This window comes from Cetorhinus maximus, chromosome 21 (assembly GCF_964194155.1).
Source record: "Cetorhinus maximus chromosome 21, sCetMax3.hap1.1, whole genome shotgun sequence".
Taxonomy (NCBI): Eukaryota; Metazoa; Chordata; class Chondrichthyes; order Lamniformes; family Cetorhinidae; genus Cetorhinus; species Cetorhinus maximus.
In genome coordinates this window covers 57,604,735-57,617,766 of record NC_135899.1, presented here as the reverse complement: position 1 = coordinate 57,617,766, position 13,032 = coordinate 57,604,735, and the positions used below count along the sequence as shown (strand labels likewise).

At 42.3% G+C, this 13,032-nt stretch overlaps 1 protein-coding gene across 1 annotated transcript in view; it reads right to left on the bottom strand.

Moving 5' to 3' along the window:
• The window catches only part of LOC144695894 (angiopoietin-2-like), a 249,384-nt gene extending 237,017 nt beyond the window's left edge, over nucleotides 1-12,367 (bottom strand). Inside the window, exon 1 of the mRNA XM_078566970.1 lies at nucleotides 12,068-12,367. The gene's annotated coding sequence lies outside the window, so the exon portion shown is untranslated. The remainder of the gene's footprint in view (nucleotides 1-12,067) is intronic.
• Nucleotides 12,368-13,032: the final 665 nt, after the last annotated feature.

Below are 13,032 nucleotides of genomic sequence, written 5' to 3'. Positions count from 1 at the left end.
ATCATGGGAGCTGCCTGGGTACCTTGCACAGACTTGAAGAATCAGCATCCTGTGGTCACACACTACCTGTACGTTCATGGAGTGGAAGTGCTTCCTGTTGACAAAGGCACCGGGCCACCCGCTGGCAAATTGATGGCCACATGTGTGTAGTCGATTGCATCCTGGATGCGGGGGAACCCAGCAATCGCTGCAAAGCCTCTAGCTTACTCAGCCTGGCTGGCCTCATCCGTATGGAAATGAAAGAAGGTCAATACCCCCCTGAACAGAGCGTCTGTCACCAGCTTGACACAACTGTGGACAGCTGATTGGGAGACATCGCAAGGATCACTCACCGACCCCTGGAAAGAGACAGAGTCATAAAAGTTGAGGGCCACTGTGACCTTCAGTGCCACTGGCATGGGGTGTCCACCCACACAGTTGGAGCTGATCTCAGGGCTGATCATCTGACTGATGGAGGTCACTGTCTCCCTTGAGAGACAGAGCTTCCTTCGTCACTGCACTTCAGACATATTGAGGTAGCTGCATCGTCGCCTGTAAACCCTGGCAGCAGGGTAGTGGCATCTTCTGCAGCCCCTTCCGCCTTGGACTTCCTGTTGGCCCTGCGCACCTTGTGCCTGTGCCTGTCTTCCCAAAGGTGGCTCCCCTGGAGGCTGCATATGAACATCTGGCCTCTTCTCCCTTCTGGCCCTCTCTTCCTCCTCAGAGGAGGTGCCTCCAGTGGAGAGTCCAATCCCCATTCCCAGGGTAAGGAAAGGCTTCCTGCAACCAGCAAGACCCCAAGAATTATGTTTTCTCCAGAGCCCTGACCTGAAGTTTGTTATTCCTCTCAAAGCAGCTCTGAAGAGATTTGAAGTTCTCCTGTTCACACAAACAAGTAGCAGTAAATTTCTAAAGTAAATGACTAACAACTCACATTCGCGAGCCCACTCACCCGTCTTATCCTGCCCGTGGATTAGCTTTTTGAAAATGTGGCCTATCCGCCTGCCCGTTGTGCCCGTGCGATGCTCTGGAAATTGCACAGGCTGAGGAAAATTGCTGTGTATTAATGCCTCAAGGGCCTTAAGTGGCCTGTTAATTAATGGTGGATGCGCCTCGGAACTCATAGCGCACCCACCCTCCAAAATATCGCGATGGCGGGCGGTGATGTCAGGACACACACCCGACATCATCGCGTGTCATTTTACACATCGGCATGTCAGGCCTGCCCCCGCACGCCGACGTCAAAATTCTGCCCCTATTCACATAAGGAGATATTATGATGTGCGAAAATATGAAATTGTCCATTTTGGCAGGAAAAATAAAAAAAGCATATTATTAGAATCTAACCATCACCCTTTGACACTCATTGGCATTGCCATCACTGAATTCCCCACTATCAAAGGTCCTGGGGGGTTACCATTGACCAGAAATTAAACTGGACTAACCATATAAATAGTGTGGCTACAAGAGCAGGTCAGAGGGTAGGAATTTTGCAGCGAGTAACTCACCTCCTAGCTACCCAAAGTCTGTCCATCATCTACAAGGCACAAGTCAAGGGTGTGATAGAATACTTTTCACTTGCCTGGATGAGTGCAACTCCAACAACACTCAAGGAACTTAACACCATCCAGGACAAAGCTGCCCGCTTTATTGGTACCCCATCCACAAACATTCACTCCCTCCATTATCGATGCATAGTGGCAGCAGTGTGTACCATCTACAAGATGCATTGCAGGAGCTCACCAAGCCTCCTTAGACAGCACCTTCCAAATTCATGGCCATTACCATCCAGAAGGACAAGGGCAGCAGACACATGGGAACACTGCCACCTGCAAGTTCCCTCCAAGGCACTCGCCATCCTGACTTGGAAATATATTGCTATTCTTTCACTGTTGCTGGGTCAAAATCCTGGAACTCCCTCCCTAACAGCACTGTGGGTGTGCCTCCAGCACGTGGATTGCGGCAGTTCAAAATGGCAGCTCACCACCACCTTCTCAAGGACAATTAGGAATGGGCATTAAATGCTGGCCCAGCCAGGAAAGTCCACATCCGATGAATGAATTTTTAAAAATCTAATTGGTGAGAGATTTCAGAGCTCTGAGATGCAGAGGGATCTGAACTTTTGATTGAAATAAAGTCACCTATGAAGCAGCTGAAGACAGTTGGGCTTAGGACACTGCCCTAAGGAACTCCTGCAGTGATGTCCTGGGGCTGATTGGCCTTCAACATCTTCCTTTCTGCTAAGCATGACTCCAGCCAGTGAAGAGTTTTCCCCCTGATTCCCATTGACTCCAATTTTACTAGGGCTCCTCAATGCCTCCCTCAATCGAATGCAACCTTGATGTTGAGGGCAGCCACACTCATCTCACCTCTGGAATTCAGCTCTGTTGTCCATGTTTGGATGAAGGTTGCAATGAGATCAGGAGCCAAATGGTCCCGGAAGGATCCAAACTGGTTATTGGTGAGTAGGTTCCACTTGACAGCGCTGTCTATGACACCTTTCAACATTTTGCCAATGATTGAAAGTAGATAGATGGGGCACTAATGCACCTGTTTCGATTTGTCCTGCTTTTTTATCAACAGGACATAAATGAGCAATATTTCACTTTGCCAGGTAGATGTCAATATCATAACTGCACCGGAAAATGCTGGCTGGAGGTGCTGCTATTTCTGGAGCACAAGTCTTCAGCAAGCAGCCAGGAGGTCATCAGGACCCATAGCCTTTGCTGCACCCAGTGCACTCAGCCATTCCTTGAGATCCCATGGAGTGAATCGAGTTGGCTGAAGAATGGCTTCTCTGATACTTAGGAAGAGGTTGAGTGAATCATCCACTTGGCATTTCTGGCTGAAGATGATTGCAAATGCTTCAGCCTTGTCTTTTGTTCATAATTTATTTTCCTCTTGTACTTTGCAGAGGTTGATCACTGTCAGTTGTGTTATTACTGATGGCACTTCACGTTTCTGTTTATTCCTCGTTAAAGTTGTCCTTTTCCTACACATTATGCTCTAGCATGAGAGAGGCAGGAAAAAGACTACAAGGCCTCTGATTTATCCCTTCTATGATCAGCTGCTTCAACCTCTTAACCTCCTATGTGGAAGAATCTGACCCCTGCTCTCCATCTTCCCCACTGACATGGCTAAGTCTGGAAACTGAACATATGAGCAATTTAATCTTGATACACCACAGGACACATCGTCATTTTAGCTCCAAAACACTATGTCCTACTTGTGTGAAACTTGGACAGTTCACTTATTATACTATTTGAGATGACTATCATTAATCATGTAAATTATATTGAGTTTCATGTGGACAGCAGGTTAATTAGATAAATGATGGTCCTTTAGAATCAACAAAAATAAAAACTGTATTATGATTACAAAACTCTGAAGTGTGCTTATCATAGTATTTAGGTTAATTTTGTTAATGAATTATTCTAATATGACCTCATTTGCATCTGCACATCATAATTAGAAAACAGATTTTCCCCTACTGGAGGCACTATTTTTTTTATGAACTTTTGGCAATAAAATCATACTGGGATTTGAAATAAATCTATTTATATATTAAGTTAATTTGGTTTGACATATAAAAATTGAATAAATTGTGTAAGATTCTAACTCAACCATCTTGGCTAGGATAAAGGCTTATTTTACCCCACTTGCATGAAGTCATCACAGGGAATTGGCCGAGGGTGTGGAGGGAGGTGGGGGGAGGAGGTGTAGAACGGTGTGGGGGGTGCAGGGTAGGGAGGTCCAAAAGTCTGGATTGGAAAGTTTGGCTATGGTCCAAATAGTGAAAAAAATTATTGAATTGGCTTTAACACCACCTTGAAAATACTTAATTTATTGATTCAATCAAAACTGATTAAAAATACATATAAAATGAACTCTAGCTCAAAGAAGGCCAGGAATCTAGGGACACTGTGTGCCTATAATTTATTTAATAAAATCATGAATTGGGCAAGCAATTCCCAGACTGAGGAAGAAAAAAAAAATGACTTCTAGAGATGTGTGTAACTGAGGCTATACGTTGCATTTTGCTCAAGTACTGTCAGAAATGTGATTTTTGGCAAAGCTACCTGAGGTCAGTTATGTGAGCATGATGTTGAGAGTTCTTCACCACCGTTTAATTTTCTCCCCTTCTTGATTTACTGGCTTTGTCAAATGACCAGTATCTATGCTGTCAATTGTATGGATGTATTCTTAATTTGCTGCTTCAGCCCTGAACGAGATAGCTTATGCTAGACATGCATTACAATGTATTATAAAGTATTTACCACAGAGAAACAGGCCATTTGGCCCTACTGGTCCATGCTGGTGTTGATGCTTCCCATAACCATCTACCCACCCCTCTTCATCTATCCCTATCAGCATAAGCTTCTATTCCTTTCTCCCTCTAACTTTCCCTTGAAGTGTAGTGTAAGGATGTTCAGGCAGAGCAAGGGTTAATGTGGGACTGGAGAACAGTGCTGCCCATGGGTATGATGTAAAGAGTCATATGATGGCAGGCTGTGTATGAAGAGTCTGGAAGGCGGCATCATGGAGACTGCACCCATGCAGGGCTAGACCTTGGATCCATACAAGCCTCTTACTGAGACACCAAACAACCTTACAACATAGTGGCAGTGAAGGATGGACTCCAAAATCGCAGAGGAGCTGGAGAAGGAACCCAAAATCTCAAAGCGTGAAGAAGTGAAGAAACTGCAGTCTGACCCTGAGAAGTGCACTTAAATTGAAGACACAGTTGGAGATCACCTAAAAAGAAGCTTCAGTGCAGACGTGGAGGCTAGAACCATAGAACCATAGTAAAGTTACAGCACAGAAAGAGACCATTCAACCCATCGGGTCTGCACCAGCCAAAAAATAAAAAACTAGCTGCCCAGTCTAATCCCATTTTCCAGTTCCTGGTCCATAGCCTTACAGGTTACAGCACTTCAGGTGCAGATCTAGGTTCCTTTTAAATGAGTTAAGGGTTTCTGCCTCCACCACTAAACCAAGCAGTAAATTCCAAATACCCACTACCCTCTGGGTGAAGAAGTTTTTCCTCATGTCCCCTCTAATCCTTCTACCAATCATTTTAAATCTGTGCCCTCCTAGTAATTGACCTCTCCACGAGGGGAAACGGGGCATCCGTGTCTACTCTATCTTCACCCCTCATCTTGTACACCTCAATCAGGTCACCCCTCAGCCTCCTCTGTTCCGAGGAAAACAACCCCAGCCTATCCAATCTTTCCTCATAGCTGCAATTTTCAAGCCCCGGCAACATTCTTGTAAATCTCCTTTGTACTCTCTCCAGAGTAATTATGTCCTTTCTGTAATGTGGTGACCAGACTGTGCACAAAATTCTACCTGTGGCCTAATTAGCATTTTATATAGTTCCATCATTACATCCCCACATTCTATACCATGTCCATATGCTTCCTTTATCACCTTATCCACTTGTCCTGCCATCCTCAGGGACCTGCGGACATGCACTCTAAGGTCTCTCACTTCCTCTAACCCTCCCAATATCCTCCCATTTATTGTGTATTCCCTTGCTTTGTTTACCCTCCCCAAATGCATTACCTCACACTTCTCTGGATTGAATTCCATTTTGCCACTTTTCTGCCCACTCAACAAAACCATTGATATAAGTCTGGAGACAACGGTTATCATTTTCATAGTCAATTACATGGTCAATTTTTGTGTCACCTGCAAATTTGTCAATCGTGCCACCCATATTTAAGTCCAAAAGGCCCCAACACTGAGCTCCATGGAACACCACTGGAAATCATATTCCATTTACAAAAACACCCATCAACCATTACCATTTGTTTCCTGTCACTGAGCCAATGTTGGATCAAACCTGCCACCTTCCCCTGTAGACCATGAGATCTCACTTTCCTGACCACTCTGCCATGTGGGACCTTGTCAAATGCCTTACTAAAATCCATGCAGACAACATCCATTGCACTACCCTCATCAATTCTCCTTGTTACTTCTTCAAAAAATTCCATTAAGTTAGTATGACACGATTTTCCCCTAACGAAACAGTGCTGACTATCCAGTACTCCACCAGGGCATGTGGAGGTACATTGCCAGACCTGACTAAATTCAGGGTCAGGGGACCTGGCTAGATCGCAAAGGGCTGAGCAAAACTCAAAAAAGGAAAAAAGGCCAAAAGGCAGCCGGAGAATCCATGGTGCAGATGAAAAGCCAGACCTGATAAAACGTAGAGTCAAGGGGCCTAGCCAAATCACAAAAAGGGTAAGAAAAATACGGTAAAAAGGAAGAAATGACCTTTTAAAATAGGCAGCAATCAGGATCAGCACTAGCATACTAGAGCGCATCTGGAAGAAAGCTTCAGCAGCATGTCCACAGCCAGCACCATAACGCTTGGTGGCCAAGTTGAACGGAAAAAAAAGAAAGTTTCAAAACTGAAAGGCACAGCTTTAAATTCGCCTTCCAGTATATTTTCTCTGGCTCAGGCTGCTTATTTTGATGATTTTCTGTGCAGACAATCTGTTTTAAAAAAACGGCCCTGCCAGAGCAACAGAAGCCCACTGAGACCTGACAAACACGGGAAGAACGAAAAGAAGAGAAAAAAACAGCTGCTGCGGAGCCATCTTGAAGAAACATGATTAAAGGGGTACTCACCTGTCATGAGAAACAGCCGTGGATAGTAAATTAAAACTACTGGACAAATTTAGGCTAAGGCAAGGGCCAAATCAGGCCGAAAATTGGGCATTTTGGAGAAGAAAATTTGTAGATTACATCAGGATTATCAAGAAATTAGAAAAAGTGCAAGTTAATGCAGTTTTATGCTTGATTTGTGTATTTGCAGATGAAGTAATTCTAGTGCAAGGTACAGAGGAGTCCTCAACCACATATGGTGAGGTATTAAATGCCTTTGACAAATGTTTTAAACTTCAAGCTGTGGAGAGTGCAGATCTAAACAAAAGGTCTGGAACACCCCCAATAAAGCACTGAAGGGGCAAGGAGAACTGAGGGCGAGGGAGCCAGGAGACCCCAAGTTGAGACGGACAGGAGATCCCAGACCAAGTGGGACAGGAGACTCCAGGGTGAGGGAGCCAGGAGACCCCAGGCTGAGGCAGACAGGAGACCCCAGGCCAAGGCAGACAGGAGATCCCAGGCCAAGGGAGACAGGAGATCCCAGGCCAAGGGAGACAGGAGATCCCAGCTCAAGGAAGACAGAAGACCTCAGGCCAATGGAAATAATACCTAAGCAAACCACAAGATTGTCACAAACCAGATCAACACAATGAGGTGCACAAGCCGAATAGTTTGGTGCAGAAGAAAGAAGAGGCTGGGAAGCAGCTTATAAGTATATCTTCTTGAAAATGCTGACACATTACTCAAACTGCAACAGCAGGTGGCAGTGCAGAGCAAGCAGCTGGCTGTGAATGAAGGAAAGCTATCCAAGGTAACCCAAAATAAACAAAACCTGCAAAAAGAAAGTGAAGCTGTTCCACAGGAGAATTAAAGCTGAGCTGGAAGAACTCAACCAGAAGTACAGCCAGCACAACAGCAAGTGGGAGAGGTACTCAAAGAAGTCATTGCACTGAAAGGCTCTTTGAAGAATCAATACATGCCCCTGGATAAACATGCATAGTTAAAAAAGATGTTGAACTCTACTTCAGAAAAAGCTGAATTTGAACTATCAGTAGTGATGAAGCAATGCACTGAAGCACAGTGTGAATTAGCAAGAGGTCAACAAGAAAATAAAGGAGAAAGAACAGCTGATTGTCCTTCAAGATCAAATGCAAAAGGAGTGCACAACCCTTCAGCAGCATGAAGAAACATAGACTGTCTTGAACAGCAGAATGGAAGAACAGCTAAAAAGACTTGAGGAAGCTCTTTTGAATTACAGGAAAACTCAGAATGAAAGAATTGAGCTTTGCAAAGAAAAAGAAAACCTGTTGAAGGGCCTTCACATGCTGCAATAATCACTCAGGTCATAGTTTGTTCCTCCAGAAAATTGCGAAGAGAAGCAAAATGAATTTAATCTCCCTCTGAGCAAACTGAAAAACCAATTCGCAGAGAATATTTAGCAATGTTCAATATTCCAGGAAGAAGCCAAGTGGTACAATAAAGAGACTGAAGAGTTGAAGAACCCACTGAATAGAAAAGTGGAGGCAGTGAAAGGAAAAGCCATAGACCTTCCCGAGCTGCGAGCAGATAATGAAGCCATAAGCAGCACAGTTACAGAACTGAAACAATTTAAGACTTCATCGGAGACAGATCTGGCCAACAGTGAAACCAAAATGAAGGAGGACGGCAAAGCTCCGCTGCAAGCAGAGAAAAAAAAGACTGAAATAAGTTTGGAAAACAAAAATCCAATACTGAAGCTCAAGGAGCTGGAAGAAAAATCATTGGATCCCTCAATGTATTGAGAACCATAGATTTGTTGAAAAGTGTCATGGCTGAAATGAAAACCAAGAACTTAGAATGTCAAGAAAAAGTTGCAAGAGAAAGTAGAAGTTCTCACAAATGAGCATAAGGAATCTCAGAAACAACTAGCAAAGTAAAATTAAAGAATTTGAACTTCAAGGATAGCACACAGAAATTAGGCTCTGTTAAGGAAAAACTTCAGTGTAGATAACCCACATTCACGTACAGGAGATGAGTCTGCGAATGAAAAATTAGAAAGGGATGAACTTCAAGTATCAAAAGTATCTATTAAGGATCACAAAATTGCCTGGAATAGGAAAAGAAATTGCTGATGAATCAAAAGAATTGGTTGAGTGCGGAATAAACAGCTAAAACTGATTAAATTATTGAGCTTCGATCCAACATGAAAGATGAGAAGTGCCGTATGGATGAGCAAATCTAGACTTTAAAAGCAAGTAACTCTGAAACTAAAACAACTGAACTGACCAGAGTAGTTACTGAGTTGAATGAAAAGATGCATAAGCTTGAAAAAGGATTGGAAAAAGAGAGTAAACAAATATTTAACTGAAATTATGAAATAAGTGCAAATGAAGGTTCAATTTTTGAAACGTCAACTTCCAAGAAGATCATGGCGGACTCCATGGAAAAAGGAAATCCGAGTCCACTCTAGGAATGAATGGAGTGAACATTCCCTTTGGAAGGAATAGCACATAAACCCACCGTGTCCAGACAAAGCAAACGGGTTGTTGATAAAGAGAAATTCAACTCGAAGGATTCCAAAAAGCAAATCAAATGGAGACAAATAAGTACCGGAAAAACAGACTACTACAAGTTCAATGCCAAACCGACAAAGTTAGCCCAAAACAATTGAGACTACCGTTCCTCCAGAATGAGATCTGGAAAAATTGTCAAGCCTCTAGATCATCTGAATTTAAAAAGTCAGAGACTTGAGTTGGGGGAGAGGGGGTAGCAGGTAAATTAAAGATTTTATTATAAATATATTTGGGTAAGGTCTTGGTGGGGAGGTGTAGGATAAAGGTGTTCAGGCAGAGTAAGGGTTAATGTGGGACTGGAGAACAGTACTGCCCATGGTATGACGTAGAGAGTCACATGATGGTAGACTGTGTGTAGAAGATTCTGGAAGGAGCCAGCATGGAGACAGAACCCATGCAGGGCTAGACCTTGGATATGTACATAGTTATGGGTTACCAATAAATGGTTTATGTTCAACCATACAAGCCTGCAGGCGTCTTAGTGAGACACCAGACAACCTTACAACAGAATGCATTTATGCCACTCACTTCAATTCCCTTTGGCAGCAAATACCGCATTCTACACTCACTGCGCAAAGAGGTTTTTCCGGAATTCCCAGCAGAATGTATTAGTGACTAGCTTATATTTATACAATCCTAGTTCAGATCCTGCCCACAAGTGGAAACAGCTTCTCTATGTCTACCCTATCAAACATAAAAGTTGGGTACATGATTATGCACAGTGAGTATTGGAAGGCTGTTCATCATAAGCCATTTCTAAATCCAATATTGGCACACATAACCTTATCAACAGGAGTCACTGGTTTGTAATCAAGAACAGAATTTTTAAAAAGTAGTGACACTGTGTATCTTTTTAATGTATTTCATTGAACTATAGTTGATGATGTACCAACCTATCAAAACATCAACATATGCTAATAAGGGGCAACAATAAGAGCCCATATAAAATCAAATCTGCAGTCTGCAGAGTAACTGCAGCCTTCCAAAACACAAGTCAGTGACTTCAAATATATTCCACTAAGAAAAATGGCACTAAGGTTACAAGAAACATACTATGATGCCTTAAGTCAAAATAATTTGTTCAGCTCTTTTGAAAACATGTCAGCAACTTTCCCTTTATTAAAGATATTTGTTAAGAATTGTAGTTAAAGATTTAATTGTGTTACTTATGTCACTAGCTTCCAGCAACACATGCCCAAACCTCTTGCCCCTGTGCAAGAATTCAAGGTATTATTTAAGATCTGTGTGTAACAGTGTTTGGGAGGAAAATAAAACAGCTGGCTCAAATATATTTTCCAATGATCCAATCACTGCCACAGCAACTACAGTAAGGTGAAGTATGCAAAATATGACTGATGAATAAAATTGACATTTTGGAGGATATTCTGATCTGAATAATTGATAAGGGGTTGCACATAGGCCTGAATTTTTCCCGCGTCGGGTCGGCTTGGTGGGAGTGGGTGGGGGCGGTCGCAGAGCCGACTGCCACCCACGATCATCTCCGCGCCGCCATTTTACACAGGCGGGCCAATTAAGGCCCAGCCAGCTCAATTCGCGAACAGTAACGCTGAGCACTACCTGTGTGGGCAGGGGGAGGAGGGAGAATTGGGTCCAGTGCTCTTTCGCACATGTGCGCAAAAGAGCGCTTTAATCTCCCTGAGGCATGGAGCTGTCTCAGGGAAATTGAAGCACTTTTAAAAAAAACAAATAAATGCAATAAAAATTTAATGAAACATGTCCCTTCATGTGACTGTGTCACATGAGATGGGACATGTTTTTATTTAATGTGTAAAAGCTTTAGGAAACCTCATCATTTGGTCTTTTCGCCTGCCCACCAACCGTTAGGTTGGATGGGCAGCATAACATTCAGGTTAATTACCTGTTTAATGGTCTTAATAGGCCTATCAATTATTGGCTGGCGGGTGCGCAGCCGACTCCGGTGCGCGCCTGCCAAACGAAACATTACGAGACTTCACGATGACATAGGAATGCACACCCAATGTCATCATGCATCATTTTATGTTCTGGCATGTCGGACCTGCCCCCGCACGCTGAACGTAAAATCCTGGCCATAGTTTATTCATCTTTTCAGGAACAAATGAGAATGTATTCAATGAGTATGAAGTTGGCAAAACTTGTGCCTTTTCCTCTGTTCTGATGCTTTTGTTTGAGGTGATTACTAACAAAAGCAATGTTGTCTGTATGAAGGCTCTCAGCAAAACAAATACAGGCAATGGGCAGCAAGGAAGCTGACATTGTGATAGTGCATGCACTTGGTCTTCTCTTTAGTTTGAGTGCAAGCTTGAATTTTCATTTTGAATCTGACTTTACAATTCAACTGATATGAAAAGCAATTGCAGAATGCAAATTTAAAAAAAAACAAAAGCCTATTTATATTTAACAGCGACAACACTTTCAAAATTTGATTCCATAATATATTATAATGGATGCTTTTGGCTAAATAATAATGCACTAAGTATAAATATATAAAGAGTTATCATGCAAAATGAAACAATCATTGCCCAAAGTTGTTGCTCAAAGACACCAATGTCATTGGTTCATTTAGATACTTCGAGGGCTTCATTAGCCCCTTGAATTTCTCTTCCAGATTTCGGCAACATTAATTTTTCAATAGAGCAAAGTCAAACTGCAAAAAAGAAATAACTGAAAGGCGCTTGCCCACAGAGTGATCAGTACATTATGTAACTCAGCAATGGCAGCTTAAAGAATCAAAATTACTTTCAGTGCACAGGCACCCACTGTTTGTGATGTTTATTCTTCTTAATGATCCACACTTCTAATTGTTTTTCAACTGTTCCCTCGGACTTGTTCGTATGCATAACATTCTATCTAAAAAAAAACAGTCAGGGAGGAATAAATGACCCAGGCAAATGCACACTTCTGATATATCGTAGAACACTTACCTTATTGAGTTTAAATGTCCAGCTGCTCAAAACCTCCCTTCACAGTGGAAAAGTTTGAAATATTTTACTCAAGTTTCATGGCGAGTAGTAAGCATTGCTTTTGTTTGTGGCTTTACTGCTTCATCCGGCTGAAATAGTTCTGTAGATGTTCAGGTACGTTGAATAATAGTTTACAATGTAGAATAGGGACCTGGTTTTTAGCAAAAATCTTGTGAGAAGCACTGGAAGAGCAGAATGAAATGAGTTTGTTTTTAACCAAGAAATCAGAGTAAATTGCACAGATTTCCATACATGACTTCAAGCAGCACTTCCTGAAAGGTTGCCAAAAATGTCTTTTTTTTTAGGGAACAGCCAGAAATGCTGTTTATGTAAGAGGAAGAAAGGTCTGCAAGTCAGTCAAATCTACGATAGTTCTTCAAAGGCTACTGAATTTGTCTGTCCAGCAAGCAAAAATTGTCTTTCTGATATTTTGAGAGTAGGGAAAATAAATCAAGTTTTATGATCTTTACACTTATATGTTATTTTAAATTTGCAGTGCACAAAATATTCCACTTGCAAATTTGCACGAAGTTCATTAGCTTCACAAACCTTTTCATGGCTGTGATGCTACTGATAGAGTGCAGGTAATGCAGCTCAGAAAGGGCCACTTTGCCCATTGACTTGATACAAAAGGCAATAAAGGAAAGAGAAAGGTCAGGGAGTAAGGAAACTAACAATTTATGTGCGTATTGTTATAACTGGTTACAGACCACCTTAGGTAGAGGCCACGCTTCAGTGAGCGGAGATGTGGTTTTTACATCACTCAGGTAAGGAATGGAGAATATCATGAATCCTAAAGACGATATGGGAAGACATGCCAACAAAGTAGTTAAAATTTTAATCCTTAACGTTAGCAACACATCAGTGTTTATAAAGAGAGCCTGAGTCCCAATTCTCTCAGCTTTACTCATGTACTTTAAGACACA